General features: G+C 36.2%; 1 long non-coding RNA gene across 2 annotated transcripts; it reads left to right on the forward strand.

The window, feature by feature from the left end:
• The first annotated feature begins 1 nt into the window (after position 1).
• Positions 2 to 4297, forward strand: LOC113299600. 2 transcript variants are annotated; one of them, XR_003335130.1, is made up of 9 exons: positions 2 to 724; positions 838 to 1813; positions 1915 to 2422; positions 2516 to 2665; positions 2809 to 2851; positions 2933 to 3058; positions 3142 to 3332; positions 3517 to 3581; positions 3680 to 4297. It is a non-coding gene; the product is annotated as an uncharacterized LOC113299600 (long non-coding RNA). The 2 variants fall into 2 exon arrangements; XR_003335129.1 differs by having other exon boundaries at positions 3517 to 4297.
• The last annotated feature ends 21146 nt before the right edge of the window (positions 4298 to 25443 follow it).

Here is a 25443-nt window from a genome sequence, read left to right on the forward strand (position 1 = left end):
CCCACAAACACTTCTTCCTCTGGTGCCTTAATCAAAGAGAAAGGATATAAAATCCTTCACAAAAACGTTACTGTTGCTCCACAGAAGAAATCTTCTCCAACTGGAACACTTGTGAAGAACAATGATAATGGAACAACAACTTCAACATCAACAACCATCCTCTTTGATTCACAGGGAAAAGTTACTGTTCAAAGCAAGTGGAAAGGCTGGATGGTTGTGGCTAGCTTTGTTATAGGAGGTCCTAGTTCAGGTGCTCTTGTTGTTTATCTTCTCAAATTATTTTGTTCTGCCGCTGCTAATAAAAGTGAAGAAGACACAGATGTTGCTGAAGCTTCTCCCCCAACAATCCCAAACTTTTCTTTAACCTGCTGTAATTCAATTTCGATTAGAATTGATTGTGGAGCTAAAGATCCACCCAAGACCTAACCGTAGAAATTTCTACTGGTTATGACCTCTTTAACCAAATTGGATTTTTCTATTTGTTGTAATTTTTAATCTTTTATTCTTTTTTTCAATTGTATAAATCCTACTTAACGAAGCTTTCAATTGTGCAAAGGGAACTGTTACCAGTGTGATTTCTTTTTATTCGTTAAATTGACGATCAAAATCTCCAAATCTCTTTAACCAAATTGGGTTTTGTTTAGAAGGTTCTTCCAGTGTGTATTTGCTGTCCTGCTTCCAGCATTATAAGAAATTGCTTGCTGAGATCTTCCCTTAATCTCGTGTAAGTATTAAATCACCTTCGCCCTGTAGCTTAGTTTGCATGTTACAAAGTAGTCTTTTTTAGTATCTTTAAGGGTGATAAATTATTGTCTAATTTCTGAAAGGAATTTGCAGGAGGGTTCCTCCAAATGAAAGAAAATTTGTGGCCTATTTCCCATTCCAAAAGAAGTATATATATTGAAGTTTATTTGTATCATTAATCTTTTAAGAACATCTGATATGAAACAACTTGAAGTGAATTCGATTCACTGCTCTTTATTGCACATTGTCAAACATCTTGAACAAAGGATCTACAAAGAATTTCGAAATGAGCACGTTAAAGTTTTGTATATTACTATGGAGGCCTATAAACATATTGTTGCGCATATGCAAGGGGCAAATGTAAGTGTTCAGTAATTTCTAGTACCTGTCAAACATTCCATTTAATTCTTGGCCATTTAAACGATTTGGAAATCAGTGAATTGTTTTACTATTGTGGGAAACCAAGTGTAAGTGCATTTGACATCTATGGTATGTTATCTGATCCTCCCATCTCATGAATGTTATTACTTCTTTAGGGTTTATTTTGCTGACAATATATTGGATGTTGTTTCTGAACTTCTGGACAGACTCTGTTCGGTTTCTTGGAGGCCATACGTTAACCACATTCATCTATAGTCAGGTGAGTTTAATTATGACTTCCATGTTTTCCTTGCTTACTTTGTGGAAAACTCAGGTATTTGTATCGAATATTCATGCCTTTATGTGGTAAAGAAATGTTTCTTACTTGTGGTCTTCTTTATAGTAATCTTTTCTTCCTTTTTTTGGAGATTTGTCAACAACTTATTTTAGCTGCTATCATTCGCCATCAAGACCAAAAAAATGTCGCATATGATCCCCCAAACTAAATTTTATATGATTAAGATCGCATCAGCCTTGGCTCAGCAGTTAAGAGCACCAGCTCCTGACATTGGAATAGTCAATGATATTTATAGGCATTTGAAGAAGAGTCTTCAAGTTTCTGTTGAGTTTTGTCGGACAACAAAAGCCAAACACTAGTACTTCGCTTCAGAAAACTATAGAAGATTGTTTACTAGAAATTGCTAGAGGAGTAAGCTTATTCTCTTATATGGAGATTTTCTTTTACTCAATGCATTTAATTAGTTTTTGTCTTATTTATACGTGAACTCATTTGTGACCACCCTCTATTAGATTGTTGATGCTCCTCGACGGCGATTACATTGGAGGATCTTCCACCAATGAGAGTTATTTTCATTCACAAAAGGTCTATTCAGTCTCCAACTTTTTCTTTTTAGAGATTTGGGGTTTGACCCCCTTTGTGCAAATTTTTCCCGAAACTTCTTTTTCCAACTTCTGAGAACCTTGATGCATCATGATGCTGAAGCATGTATTGGTGACACCAAATTTTTTCGGCTATTCTAATACCATCATTCAGATCTGAACTCTCTATGTTGCATTGGGGTCTCTATCTGAAGCAAAGAGGTGGCAATGCAAAACTTAGCGACTGCTCTGCTCGAAAAACTCCACAAAGAAAAGGACGGTGAAAAGGTAGATAAGCAGCCTTGATGCTTTCAGGGGAAGTGAAACCATTGAAGAGGAATGGAAGCAAGGTTGGATTCGTAAAATATTGCCCAACCTTTCCAAATTAAATTCTTCAATAATTGAGAAAACAAGTGGGTCGAACGTTTCCCTAGAGGCAGTAAGTTGTCATTTTCATGTGTTAATGAGTTGTTCGAGCCATAATATGTTTTTTATCTGTGTTTGAGCTGAAGGTGTTCAATGGTTACTTCAGGAACTAAATACTATTCAATTAAGTGAAGATCAAACAATTCATTTGATTTCTGCCTTTTGAATGCAAGCCAGTCTTTCAGATAATTTGCCTTCCAATTTTGAAGCTATAGCCCATTCTTTCAGCTTAACAGTTACTTCTTCCCGCCCTAAGGTATCTTTATGTTTATAGTTCCTCATCTAACTTGAGTCATATCCATCATTTGAAAACACTCTGTGTTGTGTCTGATTTTTGGTTCACTGGCTTGAATATTTGATGTCGCGGAACTCAATCGACAACACATATGCTTCTTCCAGCTTCCACTTTCTCTGAATAAAATATCTCTGGATCTTAATTACGGTAAGCAGCTTGAGAATCTCATAATGAGGAGGAACCTTTAGCTTTACTTGCGGTCATAAGTTTTTATTTTTTCATAAGCAGTTACCTCCTTCGTGAATCCTACCTACGGTCTCTTTTTATATTAGCAACATCCTGCAAATGTTTGCAGCAAAGATATATCAGATACCCAACCTAAATGACTTTCATTCTTCAGTGGCATGTATCAGTGTAAGTTCAGCTGCCTTTAATATTGGGAATTCTAGTCTGACATATCTATTTTACTGTCTCATCACTGTTTCTATTTAATTCAGATTTAATATTCCTACGCAATTAGGATGATTGATATCTGAGAATTGGTGATGACCTACAACTGTGCGTAAAACCTCAAGCAGACTTCAAAGAGTTTAGATCCGCAACAGATGATGAAGCTGCATCATGCGAACTAGTTAGGCTAGGGGAAGCCCTACATTTTAGTGGAGAACCAATGTTGTCATTGACCAAGGTATGAATGTTGTCAATGTACTAGTATCATTCTATTTGTTTTATCATATGGTTAAATTTTTACTTTCAAGTGGGCCGAGTCTACTGTTGATTTACTTCTGCTTGTTTAGCTTGATACTGATGACTTGGACGCACAGTTGTCTGATGTTTTCACTCTTGATGATGCCTTTTTGTTTGGCCCTCAGTCAATTCTCGATTTGACCACCTTCAAATGGCATCCCTTGCCAAGGAATCACTTTCATTTATTGAGGTATGCTATACGATCGCTGTTGGATTTTTTGACCTATTAGAAATCATTAATACTATTAAAAGGATTTATGAGTTCTCTATTATTGAGGAAACGAACAGAACTTCAAGCAAATTCTTTCGTGGACGATGATGCAGCTACTGAATCGTCAGTGCATAATTATTTCAACATTATGCCTAGAACGCCTAATAACTCGTCCTTGCCTCATATAATCATAAGTGTTGGGCAGTTAGTCGAGTCGGTATGATCTAATATGCTGATCTACATGCACCTATTACATGCTTGCATTGAACGCCTAATTATGCTTGCATTGAATGCCATGAAGAAGAAAAAGAAAAAGAAGAATAAATGGGAGCAAAACCATTTTTTCTTAAATTCATAACAAAAATAGATGGGTACGAAGAAAAAGGTGATCAACATTTAAAGAACATAATGTTGAAGGTTCAATAACTTTTAGCGATGATGATTTGGGTTTTTTTTTTAATGATCCAAATTTTTGTGGAGGAGAATCCCTAAATGAAGACTTCATGAAAGAAAATGAAGAATCACACGAGATCGAAATTAATAATGGATCAAACATGCATGTATTGTGTTAAAAAACTCAAATACCCATTTTGTGTGCGTTTGTACGCGTTTGTAAACAAAAATATTCGACTTTTGCTTGCATTAAATGCCATGAACTTCCCAGAATCGGTAGGTAATATATCTACCGATTATAAGATTTGCACCCCAAATATCTACAATCGGTAGTCTCGTGGACGTGGAATACTGCCGATTATGAAAAACCTCCAAATTGAAAATTCCAATTTTTCATAATCGGTAGTTTGTAAAATTACTTAGCTACCAAATGTGAAAGTCGCCCCAAACGAATTTCTCCAAAATTATAAAACCTGGTTTGTTTCATCTTTTACAATCGATAGCTTAGTAAAATCATTTAGGGCTATTTAACAGTTGGTACCCGGCAAATGTCCAACGCCTAAAGATGGTACCCAATATTTAAATACTAATGGTTGGTATCTAAGCTGGTCGGAGACTGTCAAGTCAAACTTTTGACTTTGTTAGAGCATTGCTCGATCAAACTCAAGTGTTGCTATATCAAGCTCGTTGTCAAATTTAGTTGTCAAAACTATATCTTGATTTCCAATCTACAATTAGTTAAATCTCGGTCTAGGATAATGGATTTGAGAAACGAACCAGTCATCATTAGCGTTCTACCTTTTGAAGGCGAAGATCAACCGAAACTTGTGGAGAACTTCATCTATTTCTCAAGTTATATTCGCCTTTCTATCCTTGAGATGATTGTCGCATAACTAATTAGACTAGCTTGCATATACAAGAATTTCGAGTCGAGAACTAATTATTTAGTTTACGAATTTCTTGAAATATAATGACTAAGCTTAACGAAAATTTGTTCATACTTGATCAAATTTCGGTGGAGAACAATTAATTGTTCGGAACCAAATCATGATTCAAGTTTATCATTCGAAAGTAACCTGGAACACTGATATGTGTCATTGATGTTATTGAGGAATGTTTCGAATTGATTTAGAGAAATATAAAACTTCTATATTCGGAATACAAGACAATGTTATCAGTCTTACAAACTGAGAAAACTGTTATATGTTTGAAGCCGTATCAAATGTATTCGTACACGTAGCAGAGTAGCTATATATCGACTTTCATATTTGTGTGATATACATATTCGTATGTACATCATGGTAAAATCTGTTTGTTTCATGATCCGGATAGGTATGTATACTCGTATACAAACCATTTTGGAACTGTGGTAAGGAAACTGAGTTAAAACAATCAAACCGGTATGCAAGCCAAAACAGTTATATGTTCTAGAACCAGTTTAGTACCCAAACCGGTATGTGAACTGAAAAAGTTCTGTGAACTCCAGAACCAGTTAAAAAGTCTTGAGTATGCAAACCGGTACGTGAACTGAAAAAGTTCTGTCAACTCCGGAACTTTGAGTTGCATCTAAAGTTTGCAAACCGGTACGTGAGCTACAAAAGTTCTATCAACTCTGGAACTCGGTAATTACATATAAGTTTGCAAACTGGTTCGCGTACTGTGACTCAGCCGATTCACAAACGATTCAAGTAATTGTACTTTGTAACACTTACAAACTATGTCGATTTTTATTCAACTGTAATTGAATTATTTCCATGAAGTAATTTTTCATTTGATCAATTCTCTAATTAACACTAGACTAATTTGATCACACATGTTTGTGACTCAATATCAATGTCTTAGTGAACATGAAAATGAGTGTTAAGCTTTTAAGTTCAAATCGGCTAGTTTCGGGTAACCATGTTGAACATAGTCTTTATACACGGTCTGGTTACGGTTTACCTAACCATAGTATATATCTTGTATATGTGAATTAGATTCAAAGCTTTCATCCAACGGTAGATATTGTTTGCTTGGTTCTAAAGCTATCTTAGCTTAAACCTAAAGCAACCTAGGCTTTGAAGTCTATATAAGGGTAACTCTTGGAAACTGGGATCTTTGAATCCTGACACTAATTTTTTTGGTGTCCTAGTTGTATCTAGAGTCTTCCTCTCCAGAAATCCTTTTAGAGGTTAGCGACTACAAAGACTTCATTGGGACTTGTGAAACCAAGTCCTTCACAAGTCCATTTATCTTTTATCTTGATAACTCGAGTATCCTGATCTTGATTGTTTGTAGAGCCTTGTGTTAGAGCACTGCTCGGTCGAACTCGCAAGCGTTGCTATCTCAAGCTTATTTGTCAAGTTTAGTTGTTAAAACTATAAGTCGTGATTTCTAGTCTACTTATAGCTAAGTCTCAGATTAGGATAGAAAGTGTAGTTGAGCATTAGACTTCACGGTGTTCATCGATTGAAGACGAAGAACTACTAAAGGGAGCTTGTGGAACTTCATCAACAAAAGATATGTGGAGACTTGAACTCATATATCACTCAAAAGTCTATCTACTCTATCTCCTATTTGAGACAAAAATCGTATAGCTATATAGACTTATTTCGAGCTGAGTTTAACTCGCTTACATATTTCTCGAAATATGTGTTGGTAAGCTTTCGCTTTAACCAAGTTCAACTTATATTCTTGACGAAAGTCAAAATATGATCATGTGAAAATCGCCTTGTAACATCTTACATGATTTGTGTGAGACAGTCATTTGATGTACTCAGAATGTTTCGTATTGATCATTCAATCACTTGAAAATTGCTTTGAAGCTAATAGTTTGTGTGAGACAGCTATTGCCGTCTTCCAAGAATGTTTCAATGATTGAAATGGGAGTTTAGAACGACTAAACATGATTGGATATAAACACAATATGCTTACTTGCATATGTGTAGTCCAAGACCGGCAATCTAGTATGCATACCCGTATGCATACTGGTTGGTCGGGTGAAGTCTGGGAGCTACAGTATGCATACCCGTATGCGTATTGGCGAAGTCAGTTGAAGTCTGGGAACTTTAGTATGCGTACCCGTACGCGCACTATATTCAACTGAGTTCGGATGTGAACGACAGTATTCGTACCCGTTTGCATACTGGCAAACACAGTCCAAGTCCGGCTACTTAGGTATGCGTACCCGTTTGCATACTTGAGTAGGTTATGTTCTAAAATCGGTTTTTCATGAACAAATACATTTATATATTAAGGAATGCAATCTTTTGCGAACCGTGGCTATAATGTTCATGAATTGATTCGAGTGAATCAAAATTGATTTTGATTCAATTGTGTCTTGTATACTTCTATGAGAATATAAACAATTAAAAAACTCTAGAACTGTTTCATTTGAGTCATTTCACTAGTTATGGTTAAGATGAATATGGTGTCAATTGAGTGTCTGCCTAAATAATCGGCCGGTAGTTTAGTTATTTGGTAATTGTTGCATAGTGGACTATGGACATGTGTCCGGCTAGGATTGATTTCTTCCTTAGGGTTTTCTTTACATCTCCAGTTGCATTTAAGTTGTAAGAAGAACCCTATTTTTTGGGTAAGTTATGAATTAATGAAGTTGTAGTTGGTTGCTTCGGAAGAGGTACTTAGATTCCGTTCTATTTCCGATTCATTTCCGTTTAAATCCATCCTCAAATGTACTAGAACGGTAAAAGTGGTATCAGATTCGTTCGATCCATGGGGATATTTTGTATCTAGTTACGGAGAGAGCTGAAGCTTATGTCCATTACCTTGATCTAAAGAGAAGGTATAGTGAGCTGCTTACGATGTACCTTCACCAAGTCGAAATTATCATATTTCGCAAATAGAGTCTCAAATCTCCTTCAGGAAGCTTAGGTGGGAATCAATTCACCTACCACCATCAGCGATGAAGCAGTTAGATAATCCACGGGGTTAAAGAATCTCAACAGATTCACGAACAAATTCACTCTGACGAGCCAACAGTGGAAGAAGTTGTGGTTCCAGAAGAAAAAAAAGATTGGAGAGTTGTTTGTGGCTGAAGAATTGATTGTTGATTCTTTCGGTTCCTCTGATGAGTTGATTCCCCAATTTTTCTTTGTCGAAACTGAAGAAGATGATGATTGTCTCGATTTTGAATTGCTCATTCCTTCGTTTTTGTTCTATGAAGAGGAAGATTTACCTGATGAGGTAAATTTTCAAACTACAAAAGCTTTGAGTAATGAGGGTAGTTGTGAGCAACTCCAAATCTTGAAGGAATTCTTCAGTGGTAACAACAAAGTCATTAGTAAGAATTGTTTTTCTCTTCTTCCTTATGCTACTAGGTTATTGTTTGACCGTGGAAAAGATTTCAAACTCATTAGACGTTTTTCTTACTTAGCTGGAATTTATTAATTCAGTTTTGATTCAATTACTTCATTTTCTTTTGCCCTATATGTTTGCTCAATTCTAATGGATGAATTTGATAGAAATTTATATGAGCTGAACTCCAAGAATGGGTACTGGTCAGATTCATGGTTTCGAGTTCAAATTGCTTGTGTGTTGGATAATGGTGGTGTTTTTAGTACCACCCGGAAACTATTTGTTCAAATGTTCCTAATGTATATTGTATATTTTGAGCACAATTTTTTTTTCAACCTACTGCCTACTGGGTTATCTTCTTGTCGTTGTTTAAAGTCAGTTGATATAGTATTTGATCGTGGTAAGGAGATAAACCTTATTATATGGGTTTTTTGTTTTCCTACACTTGATTCTAAGTTTGTGCATCAAATGAAAGTGTGGATTAGGGACTTATTATTCATTGTGTTGGCTACATCTGGTGATTTTGGTGATAATAGTAAGATGCTTGCTGAATTGTCAGCGAGCAATAAAGTTTTCTTTCTCCTGTTGGCTAGAGTGGGGTGCATTAAGAAGGCTCGTCCATGGTCTGTTCAAGTGCTTGAAATCAAAGGAGCAGGAATTTTTTTTCTTACATATCAAGTGTGAGTTGCTTGAGGTGAGTTCCAAGTTACTAATTGATGATTATTCCTTACTTGCCTTCGATTCTGTGCTTAGAATGTTTGATCGTGGGAAAGAATTCCAGCTTATTAAGGGTTTTTCTTGCCTTGCGGGTGTTTCTGCATTCAATATAATCATAAATACTTCTAGTTTTTGTGTATTCACTATGTGTTCGATGCTAATGGTTGAATACAATGCAAATTCTACTCATGAGCTACTTTTTGAATATGGGTATGGATTAAATTCCTGGCTTATACAGTCATTTGCAATATTGTTGTTTAAAAATGGGGACACTGATCATGGTGGTGCTTGTTTCTATCTTTATTTTGTTTATACATGTGCATTATTTGATCGTGGAAATAGGTGTAATACCTCCAGGGTAATGTCAAATTATAGTGAAAATTTTGTTTATGCACTTGTTTTCAAACTTGGAGTTTTCTTGGGTATTACTGATAGTTCCATTCAGACTACTGGTCATTCAAAACTTCTCTGTGTTCATGTTGCTGGTCTCATTGCAACGGGAAATTAGTATGCTTCTTATGGGCGTATGTGGTGCAAGTACTGTAAAGTGGATCAATATGAACTTCAAAGCAGTTGTCATCGTTGGGTTTAACATGCAGATTCCTGAGAAGTGGCAGTATCAATGAAGAAATGTCAACAAGCTAAAGCAAATTGCATCAACATGTGATGATCAGCTCGATAGTGTACTCTTGTGCAATCAAAGACAACATGAGACCAATTTTCTCATCCTTGAGGACAAGGATGTCTTTAAGGGGGTGGATTGTCATGTGACTTTTGATATGGCTGCCCTCAGTAATTGAGTGTCTGCCTAAATAATGGGTCGGTAGTTTAGTTATTTGGTAATTATTGAATAGTGGACTATGGACATGTGTCCGGCTAGGATTGATTTCTTCCTTAGGGTTTTCTTTCCATCTCCAGTTGCATTTAAGTTGTAAGAAGAACCTTATTTTGGGGTAAGTTATGAATTAATGTAGTTGTAGTTGGATGCTTCGGCAGAGTTACTTAGATTTCGTTCTATTTCCGAGTCATTTCCGTTCAAATCCATCCTCAACTGTACTAGAACAGTACATATGGTTTATATGAAAGTGTTCATGTGGCTAACTTCGGTTAACTATTGTTGAGCTAACAAAGGTGTACACGTTTAGGTACGGTTACTCATATCTAAATAAAGTCACTTTTCATTTGTGTGTGACAAGCTAAATTCGATCTAACGGTTGAAACATATTAGCTTGAGTCTAATCAGGTTTTCATCTAACAGTGAATATTGAATGCTTTGTTACCAAGGTAGCATTGATTGCAAACCCTGATTTGAAGACTATATAAGGGATAACTCTAGCAACTGGGAAACCCAATCCCCACACTTCCTGTGTGATACTAGTTGCGACTAGAGTCGATTCTCCTTTAACCTTAGGTTTTTCCAAAACCCTGTAGGTTAACGACTTGAATACTTCATTGGGATTGTGAAGCCAGACCCAACTATTTTCTCTGTAGTTGCGTGTTCTAATCTTGTTGTTTCCTATCGTGATTGAGTACTATCTTCTCTAAGATTTTCACGAGATTTAATCTACGATAGGTAAGATAAAAAGTAGTCACAAACATCTTCATCTCATCGTTTGTGATTCCACAATATCTTGTTTCGCTACCATACGATTAAGATTATTGTGAGGTGCTTGATATTACTAGGCTGTTCTTCGGGAATATAAGTCCCGAATATCAATTGGTTCATGTTCACCTTGATTTATCAAAAGACGGGACAAAACTCATAGGTATTTCTGTGGGAGACAGATTTATCTATCCAATAGACTTTTCTGTGTGAGACAGATTGGTTTATCAAGTCTTCGACTTTGGGTCATAGCAACTCTTAGTTGTGGGTGAGATCAGCTAAGAGAATCAAGTGCACAGAGTCCGGTGTGGTTCTAGAGGCGTAAGGAACGCGACTGTACCTTGATCAGTGTGAGTTGGTTAGGGCTCAACCACATTCAATTCCAAAGTTAACTTGGAGTAGGCTAGTGTATGTAGCGTCTTAATACAGTGTGGTGTTCAAATCTGGACTAGGTCCCGGGGTTTTTCTGCATTTGCGGTTTCCTTGTTAACAAAATTTCTGGTGTTTGTGTTATTTCTTTTCCGCATTATATTTGTTTATATAATTGAAATATCACAGGTTGTGCGTAAGTTCAATCAATTGTGATCCAACCTTCGGTTGTTGATTATATTGATTGACACTTGGATATTGGTTTTTGATACCGTCCAAGTTATTTCTTATATTCAATCGGCTCGCAAATTCCTATTTGTTTGATTGCAGATTGAATTGAGAAATAGAGATATAACTCTTGGATATACTTTTCTCAAGATTGAGTCTGACTGTCTAGTTGATTTTATTGAAAGTATATTGGAGTTAGTCCGTACATATTGCTAAGCGAAATATTGGGTGTGGTTTTTAGACCCCCGTTTTTTCAATTGGTATCATAGCAGGGAAACACGTTTAAGACCTCATAAGTCTGTGTTTGTAGCGATCTGACTCTTTGGAAAAAAGTGATATCTCTATAAACGTACCAACAGTATTCGATGGCTCAAATTACTTATGGTGAAAAATTGCTATGCGTTCCTTTCTTCAAGCGCGTGATTTTGAATCATGGGTTTATGGTGTTAATGGCTATAATCCTCTGGTTGTTACAGAAGGCGATGTAACTGCTCCAAAGGATATCAGTGATTATGATGCCGTCGAGAATATTGCCGCAAAGCAAAATTCTAACGGATTAAATGCAATTACCCATGACATTACCTTAGATCTTCAACATCATGTGACTATGTGCACTCGGTCTAAAGATGCATGGGATATCTAAGAAACCGTATTTTAAGGGAACACATGTGAAAAAGAAGCTAGGCTTCAAAACCTAAATTCTGATTGGGAAAACCTTCATATGGCAGATGAAGATTCATTTGATGAGTTTAATCACAAAGTGTCTGAAATTGTTAATGCATCTTTTGTGTTGGGTAAGACTATTCCTGAAAAGGACATTGTGATGAAAATCCTCAGATCATTGCCATATAGATACGATTCTAAAAAACATGCCATCGTTGAAGGAAATAACCTTGATACGCTTTCTAGAAATACTCTTGTTGGGAAGTTAAAAATACTTGATCTTGATCAGAACACAGTCAGAACATCTGTGTTCTATGCTGTGACCAACACAAGCGAATCTTCTAACTTGTCTAGGGCTGATGAATGTTGTTCGAATCATGTTGATTTCACAAATCACTGATTACACAAAAGATCAAGGATATTGTAAAAAGAAGCAAAAGATGTGAGAAAGGCGTCTCTCTGGTTAATGCTTCAGATGATTCAATACAAGAAAAATCATCCCGGATTATCAATATCTTGCATACTTCTAATGCAGAATTTTCATCTCTCGCAGCAGAAACTTCTTCCTATTCAAATTCTGATTCAGATTTTGAGACTGACACTGAGATTTTTGAATTCTTGGATAATTGTGAAGAAATTCACCAAGAAAATCTCCAACTAAAGGCGTTGTTGGAGAAACTTGAATCATTACTTCAGGTGAAAAATCTTGAGATAGATTGTCTTAATGATGAATTCACCAGGACCCTGTCTTTAAAGGAAAAAAGAGATTAATACTCTTAGGTGTGACCTGCAAAGGTTGTCTGGAAGCTCTGACAAAATCTCAGCAATGCTATTCGGTCGGAGGTCTTTTGGAAATACAAATGGTTTATGGTTCAAAAGCAAAACTGTGAGCACAAACAACTCTTTTGTTCCAGACTGTTTTGGAATAATTGATGATGAATGTTGTGATAAACAGGAGGCAAGTATGCAAGACAATAAATCTTCCTTGATTTGTTCGTTTTGCGGAAATGTAAGTCATGTCCAAAATAAGTGTTGGAATTCCAAGAGGAACAACAAAAGGATTTCCAAACTTCAAAGTGACATGCAAAGAATGAATCTGGACTTGGGTAATCAACAGGGTACTCCTGAAGACAATAAAAAATCTAAAAGAACTAGATTCGGACGAGGTAAGAAGTTTTTTTATACAACAAACCTTGCATTCGACTCACTCCATCACTATCAAATACTAGTGACGTCTGCATCCTCATCTTTAACTTGAGAAAATGAGGATTTCGTCAAGGTTGCTCAAGTTTTGTATAATTAATTTCGTATTTTTATTATGTTAAGAAAATATCTTCTTAGTTAAAATAGATAATGAATCTTGAACCGTAAAAGACTTTTTCAAAGTTCTTCTAGGGTATGGATGTCCATTGGTCTATTTATATTCATTTGTGATCAAAATGCCCTTCACTTCTCTTATCTTTGAAAGATACAGTTTCATGGCTCCTGTAACTAGAGGTACCACAAAAAGGGATGCAGCTGAAGCAGTTAATGTATATCTTTATGAAGGAATCATTTCCTCAAGGAAGAAGAGGGAGAGATCTACAAATGATGAAGAAGGTTCTTCCTCTAACTGCCTCTTGTCTGTTTGTCATTTTGATAATAACTTTAGAGGTATGGTGAAGGATTTCATCAACAAAAGAAATGATTTAAAATATCAAATCATTTTTTCTTTAGAAACTATAGCTCACTATGAACGTATGTTGTCTCTAACAAAGAATACCTTGTGTGGACTAAAAAGAGAACTTATTGAGTTAACTGATATATCTGAAGAATTGGAGGAATTGAACGATCCCATAATCAATGGGTTTTTCAATAATGAAAAGGATTCTCAGTAGATGCTCTGAGAAAGCTCTACGATGTCTAAGAAACTTCTTATGAGAATTTATTCTTGTGTTTTAAGAAGGATAACTAGGGTTTGGAATAACAATTATTGTGAGTACACATAGTTATTGCCAACGTTTTTCATTTTACAATGTTTTTTGATTTATTTATTTAAATTCTAAAATTTATTTGGAAGATGATTTTGCAGTATTAATCTTTATTGGTTTCATGTATTGCAAAAATTTGTTATGGGATATGTGTGTTTACGTCCGTGAACTATGATTGTCCCATATACGTCAAAAGTTAAGCCTATTATGTCATTATGCAAATATTGATGGAAGATGGGATGAACTTTTGATCGCAAATATTAAGTCTATTATATGTCTTTATGCAAATATTGATGAAAAATATAATGAATCATTGTATATTCCGCAGTATTAGTCTTTCCCTGATCCACTTCTATGTGAAAGTACTTTGTGGCTCCGCAAGTTCTCTTATGTTGAGCATTTCCAATTAAATTAATCATGGGTTCTCTTTTAGTTAACTTAATTGAGATTTCTGGATACAAATTCATGTTTCATGTAATTTGTTGATGTCCAAAGAAACCTTCTTTTCTTGTAAAAGTAAGGTCACTCTTGTTGTTCTTCCGGGAATGACATTTTATGGGGGAGAGTTCTTAATTGAACTTGTGTTAGAGCATAACTCGGTCGACATCGCATGCGTTGCTATCTCAAGCATGTTTGTCAATGTTAGTGATCAAAACTGTGAGTCTTGATTTCTAGTCTACATAGATAAGTCTCGGACTAGGATAGAAAAGTGTAGTTGAGCTCAAGGACTTCATGGCGATTCATTATACAACAACGAAGATCTACTCAAGGAACTGTGGAACTTCATAAACAAAAAGGTATGTGGAGACTTGAACTTATCTATCTCTTAAAAGTCTATCTCTTCTATCTCCTACTTCTTATAAGACAAAAGTCGTATGCTATATAGACTGGATCATACACATTTGACATTTCGAGCCGAGTATATCTCGCCTATCTATATCTAGAAATCATGTGTTGGTAAAGCGTTTCGCTTTGATCGGGTTTATCTTCACCTAATGACGAAAGTCATATTGTTTCAATCACTTTGAAAATCGCTTTAACGAGAAATAGTGTAACAACTATATAACGTCCTCTAAGAATGTTTCAATGGTTGGAATGAGAGTTTAGGTCAATATAACCAATGATGGATATAAGCATTGTGTGGTAACACATATGTGGATAAGTCTTATTCCTTAATCCGAAGTTTGCGAACTTTGTTGATTGAGAGAAACCGGAGGAATTGGCTTTGCCAAGTCCGCGAACTGACGGAAGTTCTCTGCTGGGATTTCCAAAAACTTGTTTGCGTATTTATACCGCGAGCTGGCGGAAGTCTCCTTGCCGAGATTTTCTGCTAAGTTTGGAAAACTCTGCCGGTTGCCTTAAGTCCGCGAACTTGTTTGCGTACTTGAGTGGGTTATGATCTAAAGATGTGCTCTGAACATGAAACTTAAATTACTAAGGAATGCAGTATGCAAATCGTGGCTATAAAGTTCATGAGGCGATTCAATCGAATCGAATCATCTTTGTTTCAATTGTGTCTTGTGTAGTTACATAAGATCTTATAGCAATTGAACAACTCTCTAACTAGTTCATTTGAGTCAGTTGAACTAGTTCTGGTGAAGAACAACAAGGTTAATATGAAATGCTCATATGGTTAACCTTTTGGGTTACTATGTTGAACCAACATACACGTACACGTTTGGGCACGGTTTTCACAAACCCAGTAAACGTATATCTCAAGTGTGTGTGACAAGCTAAGTTTTCGATCTAACTGTTGAGAAATATTAGCTCGAATCCAAATCAGGTTTTCATCTAACGGTGAATATCGATTGCTTTGTAACTAAGGCAAAACCTCGATTTGAAGACTATATATAGGAGACATCTAGCATTGGGAAAAAATAATCCCCACATGTCTGTGTGATACTAGTGCGCTCGCTAGAGTCGATTATCCTCTAACCTTTGGTTTTCTTCTCTAAAACCAGGTTAACGACTTAAAGACTTCATTGGGATTGTGAAGCCAGACCGATACTACTTTTATCGTAGTTGTGTGATCTGATCTTGCATCTTATATCGTACGAGTACAATCTATTGATTGGCTTGAGATCGTGAGAGTTCTCCAATAGGCAAGATAAAGAAGTCACAAACATCTTCATCTCACTATTTGTGATTCCTCGACATCCTCTTGTGTAGTCAAGAAAGATTGTTGTGAGGTGATTGATTAATCTAGGCTGTTCTTCGGGAATATCTTAAGAAGGAACAAAAACCTAGGGTTTTTCTGTGGGAGACAGATTTATCCTTTGATAGACTTTTCTGTATGAGACAGATTTGTTTATTATCAAGTCTGTGATTTTGGGTTGCAGCAACTCTTGGTTGTGGGTGATATCAGCTAAGGGAATCAAGTGCGCAGTGTCCTGCTGGGATCAGAGGCGTAGGGAGTACAACTGTACCTTGAATTAGTGGGAGACTGATTGGGGGTTCAACTATAGTCCAGTCCGAAGTTAGCTTGGAGTAGGCTAGTGTCTGTAGCGGCTTAATACAACGTGTATTCAATCTGGACTAGGTCCCGGGGTTTCTCTGCATTTGCGGTTTGCTCGTTAACAAAATTATGGTGTCTGTGTTATTTCTATTTCCGCATTATATTTGTTATATAATTGAAATAATACAGATTGTGCGTTTGTGATCATCAATTGGAAATACGATCTTTGGTTGTTGATTGATATTGATTGATCCTTGGACATTGGACATTGGTCTTTGTGTTTGATTAGGACTCAATGATTTCTATTAGCTTGAGTAATATCAAAAACAAGAGAGAGATATTAACTCCTTGAGATACTTTTATCTTGATTGAGTTTGACTGTCTAGTTGATTCTCTAGCAAAGTATTTCGGATTTAGTCCATACAGATTGCTAAGCCAAATATTGGGTGGTGTTGTTAGACCCCCGCTTTTTCAATTGGTATCAGAGCAGGCAAACACGTTCAAGACCTTATAAGTCTGTGTTTGTAGCGATCTGACTCTATGGACCGTAGTGCTATCTCAATAAATGCACCACCAGATCCAGGGATTTCAGAATTCTCTTCCATGACTGATTTAATAAAATCTGTAAAAGAAATTCTATCTAAACCTCCACGAGGTTTAAAATCCCTTGAAGTGTTTTCAGGGCTTGAAAAGAAGCTTGAGAGCTTATCTCTTGATGTTGAGTTATACCTCCAGAAAGAGCAAGAATCTCTTGACAGGCTAAATCAAGTTATGATGAATAATATTCATGTTGAGGTTTATATTGATTTACTAATCAGTGAGAGCAATGATCCTCCTCTGCGTAATCCAATTAGTTGTGATAAACTAAACGAATTACAAGAGGAGTTTAAATCTCAGTCATCTGAGTGTATCACCTCAAAGCATGAATTGATTTGTTGTTCAATTCCTGATACTTCCTATCAAGATAGTAGTATTGTCTTCTTTTATGAAGAATCTAGGACGTCTCTTTTTATCAAAAGAGTTTCCCTTCGCAGTACTAAAAACTATCTGCATAAACTGTTTTTTATAAGTTGGAAAACAAGAAATCGGAAACACAAATCTTTTTGGGTTCTCTTGAAGTTCTTTGATAGACTTATAAAAACAGTTCCTTGGGTGTTTCTCAACACTACAAGATTTAAGAGTTGTTGGAAATAAACTCTTTCTTGGTGCCATGGTGAGCAAGACATTATTCACCTCAACACAACTTGTTTATGTTGAAAGTGCATCCTCACCAAGAAATGCCCTGCTATGTATACAATGAGGGAAGCACAACAACTGGGGCGCACAGATTATATTCGGTAAGGATGTAGAATTCAATTGTACTTTTCTAAAAAGGTATGTCTATATCCATGTACCTTGATTATCGTTCATTTCTACCTAACTTGATATGTGTTTAAGGTTCTTAAATGTTTAGGTTCGAAAACATTAGTTCGGGATGTTTGGACTTCATGGTGCACATACCAAGTATGCATAACATCATTTAAAACCAAAATCCAGGGGTTTAAGTTCGCAGAACCAGTTTGCAAACTGCTCTAAATCATGAAAATTCGTTTGCAAACCCGTATGCATACTTGCCTGTAGACGTCGTTATTCGGTAAACTTGTTTTAGCCGTAACTTCTTCGTCCAAACTCGGATTGACCTCATTCGTTTTGCACTATCTTCCTCTTTGAATTCTCTTCAAAATGGAGATGAGAAACCTTGAATTTGGATGAGTTAAGATTGGTATTTGTCTTGTCTCTTGTTTTTGAGTATTTTGCTCCGTTTCGTTGCACTTGTTCCACTTCTCTTGGACTTGGGCACTTGGATTCTTGGAGTACCACTCTTATAAGCTCATTTGTAGCTTTTACAAGAATGTTGTTGGTGAATCACAAAGAAGAAAGTTTGAGATGGGCACTGGTACGTATTACTATGAGATTCTTGAATGTGCACAATTATCTTGTGTGAACTATGATGCATGGTCTTTATTGACTTTGTATGTTATTCTTTGTTAAGAAAATCTTTTTATACGCCTTTGGTAGCTATTCTTAGTGTAAATCCGGGCGAAAAAGATTGGTTCTACCCTCTAAGGATAAATCATCTTATATGTGCATTACGAGTTTGTCTTGATGCCTAGGAAACTTCTTATGAGAATTTATTCTTGTTTTTAAGAAGGATTACTAGAGTTTGGAATAGCCACTATTGTGATTACACATAGCTATGTCCAACGATTTTCATCTTCAATATTTTAAATTTATTAATTTAAATTTATTAATTTAAATTCTAAAATCGTTTGGAAGATGAATTTTGCAGTATTAATCTTTATGATTTTTTGATATTGCAATTGTTTATAGGATATGTATTGTTTGCGTCCGTGAACTTGAAGGTCCCATATGTTATCAAAAATAAAGTCGTTCATAAATTGGTATTTGTATTGATGAAAGGACGAATGGACTTTTGACAAATACAAAAGTTATGCATGTGCTGTCATTTATTTGATGAAAAATAGGATAAAATCTTTTGTGTGACAAGGATAAAGTCTATTATGTCGTTATGCAAATAGTGATTGAAAATAGAATATATCCTTGTATGTATTCCACAGTAATGATCATTATTGATCCATATTTTATGTATTACTGTGAGGCTCCGTAATGTGTCTTATGTCGAGCTCGATACAACTAAGTTGATTATTTTGTGATTAGCTTTGTTGGTTGTTCCGTAAGGAACTATATGTTGAGCATTTTGAACTAAATTAATCATATTGTTTGGTTAATTAGTTATTACTCTGTAAGATTCTTCTTATGATTGAGTATATGAACGGATACACTAATCATGTTTATTGGTTAATGTAGTAGTATATTCCGTAAGGTTTTCCTTATGTTGAGTATATGAACGGTTAAGTTAGTCATCTCCGAATGATTATCTTAGTCGTAGCTCCATAAGTTTACTTATGTTGAGCACAATCAATTAAATTGATCACTTTTTTGGTTTGATTTAGTTGCGTATTCCAATTAAATTAATCATGGGTTTACTTGTGATTAATTTGATTGAGTTTTGGATATAGAAAATCATTCCTATAGTTTTTGGTGTCCAATTAAAAATCCTTCTTTTTTTTCGAAATTAAGGTCGCTCTTGTTGTTCTTTCAGGAATGACATCAAATGGAAGAGAGTTCTTTTGAACTTGTGTTTAACGGTAATATCTTGGGGGGTGTGCGGCTGTGGAATTTTATAGGGGTTATCTTGTATCTTAAAACTCCTTGATGAATGCATTTAGCTTCGGCTTTATGATTGCATCTAAATTAAGTTGGTATGTATTTTTTTTCTTTTAGTCTATGAAACGTCTCTTCTCGGAAATTTCATTAGGATCCCGTTCTTGTACCTTTGCCAATTTTATTCACAAAAAGGGGGAGAATTAATATGTAGTTCTACTACATATACATATGGTTTTCAGATCATTGTGTAAGGGGGAGTGGTTTCCATGTGAGATGGAGTATTGACTAAGGGGGAGTGATACATATCACCGTAGTATTATTGTTAAAGTCGTGATGCAATTGGACTTTGATGTTACATAATAATACTATGTCACTGTATAATGATGATCGAGAATCTCGATTTATCTCATTGTTATAGCTACGGATCTTCAACAACGGTGATGATAAACTTACAACCTTTGGGATCATTGGAGTACCTGGAAGGACGAAGATTTCAGGGAACATTGAAGATTAGACTATGGAATAGGAGCCACTAAAGTTTATCCTTTTTATATTCCATATGTATTAATAGTTTTGTCATTAAAATTGACAAAGGGGGAGATTGTTAGAGCATAGCTCGGTCGACCTCGCATGCGTTGCTATCTCAAGCATGTTTGTCAATGTTAGTGATCAAAACTATGAGTCTTGATTTCTAGTCTACATAGCTAAGTATCGGACTAGGATAGAAAAGTGTAGTTGAGATCAAGGACTTCATGGAGATTCATCATACAACAACGAAGATCTACTCAAGGAACTATGGAACTTCATCAACAAAAAGGTATGTGGAGACTTGAACTTATCTATCTCTTAAAAGTCTATCTCTTCTATCTCCTACTTCTTATAAGACAAAAGTCGTATGCTATATAGACTGGATCATATACATTTGACATTTCGAGCCGAGTATATCTCGCCTATCTATATCTCGAAATCATGTGTTGGTAAAGCGTTTCGCTTTGATCGAGTTTATCTTTACCTAATGACGAAAGTCATATTGTTTCAATCACTTTGAAAATCGCTTTGACGAGAAATAGTGTAACAACTATATAACGTCCTCTAATAATGTTTCAATGGTTGGAATGAGAGTTTAGGTCAATATAACCAATGATGGATATAAGCATTGTGTGGTAACACATATGTGCATAAGTCCTATTCCTTAATCCGAAGTTTGTGAACTTTGTTGATTGAGAGAAACCGGAGGAATTGGCTTTTCCAAATCCGCGAACTGATGGAAGTTCTCTGCCGAGAATTTCTGTTGGGATTTCCAAAAACTCGTTTGCGTGTTTAGTCCGCGAACTCAGTCCGCAAACCTAGTCTCCGAACTGGCAGAAGTCTCCTTGCCGAGATTTTCTGCTGAGTTTGGAAAACTCTGTCGGTTGCCTTAAGTCCGCGAACTTGTTTGCGTACTTGAGTGGGTTATGATCTAAAGATGTGCTCTGAACATGAAACTTAAATTACTAAGGAATGCAGTATGCAAACCGTGGCTATAAAGTTCATGAGTCGATTAAATCGAATCGAATCATCTTTGTTTCAATTGTGTCTTGTGTAGTTACATAAGATCTCATAGCAATTGAACAACTCTCTAACTAGTTCATTTGAGTCAATTGAACTAGTTATGGTGAAGAAGAACAAGGTTAATATGAAATGCTCATATGGTTAACCTTTTGGGTTACTATGTTGAACCAACATACACGTACACTTTTGGGCACGGTTTTCACAAACCCAGTAAACGTATATCTCAAGTGTGTGTGACAATCTAAGTTTTCGATCTAACGTTTGAGAAATATTAGCTTGAATCTAAATCAGGTTTTCATCTAACGGTGAATATTGATTGCTTTGTACCTAAGGCAAAACCCTGATTTGAAGACTATATAAAGGAGACATCTAGCATCGGGAAAAACTAATCCCCACACGTCTGTGTGATATTAGTGCGCTCGCTAGAGTCGATTCTCCTCTAACCTTTGGTTTTCTTCTCTAAAACCAGGTTAACGACTTAAAGACTTCATTGGGATTGTGAAGCCAGACCGAGACTACTTTTATCGTAGTTGTGTGATCTGATCTTGCATCTTTTATCGTACGAGTACAATCTCATTGATTATCTTGAGATCGTGAGAATTCTCCCATAGGCAAGCTAAAGAATTCACAAACATCTTCGTCTCACTGTTTGTGATTCCTCGACGTCCTCTTGTTTATACAAGTAAGACTGTTGAGAGGTGATTGATTAATCTAGGCTGTTCTTCGGGAATATAAGACCGGATTATCAATGGGTTCCTGTTCACCTTGATTTTCATATCTTAAGACGGAACAAAAACCTAGGGTTTTTCTGTGGGAGACAGATTTATCCTTTGATAGACTTTTATGTGTGAGACAGATTTGTTTATTATCAATTCTGCGATTTCGGGTTGCAACAACTCTTGGTTGTGGGTAAGATCATCTAAGGGAATCAAGTGCGCAGTATCCTGCTGGGATCAGAGGTGTAGGAGTACAACAGTACCTTGGATCGTTGGGAGATTGATTGGGGTTCAACTATAGTCCAGTCTGAAGTTAGCTTGGAGTAGGCTAGTGTCTGTAGCGGCTTAATACAGTGTGTATTCAATCTGGACTAGGTCCCGGGGTTTTTCTGCATTTGCGGTTTCCTCGTTAACAAAATTCTGGTGTCTGTGTTATTTCTATTTCCTCATTATATTTGTTATATAATTGAAATAATACAGGTTGTGCGTTTGTAATCATCAATTGGAAATCCGACCTTTGGTTGTTGATTGATATTGATTGATCCTTGGACATTGGACATTGGTATTTGGTACCGTCCAAGTATTCCTTGTGTTTGATTAGGACTTGTTGATTTCTATTAACTTGAGTAATATCAAAAACAAGATAGAGATATTAACTCCTTGAGATACTTTTATCTAGATTGAGTCTGACGGTCTAGTTGATTCTCTAGCAAAGTATTTCGGAGTTAGTCAATACATATTGCTAAGTGAAAAATTGGGTGGTGTTGTTAGTGTTAGAGCATAGCTCGGTCGACCTCGCATGCGTTGCTATCTCAAGCATGTTTGTCAATGTTAGTGATCAAAACTATGTGTCTTGATTTCTAGCCTACATAGCTAAGTCTCGGACTAGGATAGAAAAGTGTAGTTGAGCTCAAGGACTTCATGGCGATTCATTATACAACGATGAAGATCTACTCAAGGAACCGTGGAACTTCATCAACAAAAAGGTATGTGATACTTGAACTCTATCATTCAAAATTCTATCTCTTCTATCTCCTACTTCTTATGAGACAAAAGTCGTAGGCTATATAGACTGGATCATACATATTTGATATTTCGAGCCGAGTATATCTCGCCTATCTATATCTGTAAATCATTTATTGGTAAAGCGTTTCTCTTTGATCAAGTTTATCTTCTCCTAGTGACGAAAGTCATGAAAAGTTTCAATTACTTTGAGAATTGCTCTGACGTGAAATGGTCTGTGAATAACGTCTATATAACGTCCTCTGAGAATGTCTCAATAATTGGAATGAGATTTTAGATTACATGACGAGAGAAACCGGAGGAATTGTCTTTGCCAAGTCCGCGAACTGACGGAAGTTCTCGTACCGAGAATTTCTGCTGGGATTTTCCAAAAACTCGCTTGCGTGTTAGTCCGCGAACTGGCGGAAGTCTCCTTGCCGAGATTTTCTGCTGAGTTTGAAAAACTCTGCCGGTTGTCTTAAGTCCGCGAACTTGTTTGTGATCTTAAGTGGTTATGATCTAAAGATGTGCTATGAACATGAAACTTAAATTACTAAGGAATGTTTTATGCAAACCGTGGCTATAAAGTTCATGAGCCGATTCAATCGAATCGAATCATCTTTGTTTCAATTGTGTCTTGTGTAGTTACATAAGATCTCATAGCAATTGAACAACTCTCTAACTAGTTCATTTGAGTCAATTGAACTAGTTATGGTGAAGAAGAACAAGGTTAATATGAAATGCTCATATGGTTAACCTTTTTGGTTACTATGTTGAACCAACATATACGTACACGTTTGGGCACAGTTTTCACAAACCCAGTAAACGTATATCTCAAGTGTGTGTGACAAGCTAAGTTTTCGATCTAACGGTTGAGAAATATTAGCTTGAATCTAAATCAGGTCTTCATCTAACAGTGAATATTGATTACTTTGTACCTAAGGAAAAATCCTGATTTGAAGACTATATAAAGGAGACATCTAGCATTGGGAAAAATTAATCCCCACACGTCTGTGTGATACTAGTGCGCTCGCTAGAGTCGATTCTCCTCTAACCTTTGGTTTTCTTCTCTAAAACCAGGTTAACGACTTAAAGACTTCATTGGGATTGTGAAGCCAGACCGATACTACTTTTATCGTAGTTGTGTGATCTGATCTTGCATCTTCTATCGTATGAGTACAATCTATTGATTGGATTGAGATCGTGAGAGTTCTTCGATAGGCAAGATAAATAAATCAAAAACATCTTCGTCTCACTGTTTGTGATTCCTCGACAAACCGCCTGTGTAGTCAAGAAGGATTGTAGAGAGGTGATTGATTAGTCTAGGCTGTTCTTCAGGAATATAAGATCGGATTATCAATTGGTTCCTGTTCACCTTGATTTTCATATCTTAAGACGGAACAAAAACCTAGGGTTTTTCTGTGGGAGACAGATTTATCATTTGATAGAATTTTCTGTGTGAGACAGATTTGTTAATTATCAAGTCTGCGATTTCGGGTTGCAACAACTCTTGGTTGTGGGTGAGATCATCTAAGGGAATCAAGTGCGCAGTATCCTGCTGGGATCAGAGGCGTAGGAGTACAACTGTACCTTGGATCGGTGGGATACTGATTAGGGTTCAACTATAGTCCATTCCGAAGTTAGCTTGGAGTAGGCTAGTGTCTGTAGGGGCTTAATACAGTGTGTACTCAATCTGGACTAGGTCTCGGGGGTTTTCTGCATTTGCGGTTTCCTCGTTAACAAAACTTCTGGTGTCTGTGTTATTTATTTTCCGCATTATATTTTATATAATTGAAATGATACAGGTTGTGTGTTCGTGATCATCAATTGGAAATCCAACTTTTGGTTGTTGATTGATATGGATTGATCCTTGGACATTGGTCTTTGGTACCGTCCAAGTTATTCCTTGTATTTGATAAAGACTCGCTATTGTTTTTAGCTTGAGTAAAAATCAAATCAAGAGAGAGATATTAACTCCTTGAGATACTTTTATCTAGATTGAGTTTGACTGTCTAGTTGATTCTCTAGCAAAGTATTTCGGAGTTAGTCCATACAGATTGCTAAGCGAAATATTGGGTGGTGTTGTTAGACCCCCGCTTTTTCAGTTAGACCCCCGCTTTTACAACATGTGCTTAATTGCCAAATCTTTTTGGGGAGTGCGGCTATGGAGTATTGTAGAAGTTTCTTGTATCTTTATTAACTCCTTGATGAATGTATTTAGTTTCGACTATATGATTTCATCTAAACAAAGTTGATATGTTCTCTTTTAGTCATGAAGTATCTCTATGAGAATTTCATTATGATCTCAATAGTTTTCGTACCTTTGCTAATTTATATTGAAAAAAAGGGGAGAATTAATGTGTAGTTCACACTACAAATACATATTATTTACGGATCATTATGTAAGGGGGAGTGGTTTTCATGTGAGATGAAGTACTGACTAAGGGGGACTAATACCTATCACCGTAGTATTGTTATAAAAGTTGTGATACAATTGGACTTTGATTCTGTGTAGTAATACTATGAAACTGTATAACAATGATTGAGAGCTACTTTTTTCTCATTGTTATAGCTACAGATCTTCAACAACTATGATGCTGAGTTGAACGCGTTCGAAATCACTGGAGTACTTGGAAGTGACGAAGATTTC

Source organism: Papaver somniferum, chromosome 7 (assembly GCF_003573695.1).
Source record: "Papaver somniferum cultivar HN1 chromosome 7, ASM357369v1, whole genome shotgun sequence".
Taxonomy (NCBI): Eukaryota; Viridiplantae; Streptophyta; class Magnoliopsida; order Ranunculales; family Papaveraceae; genus Papaver; species Papaver somniferum.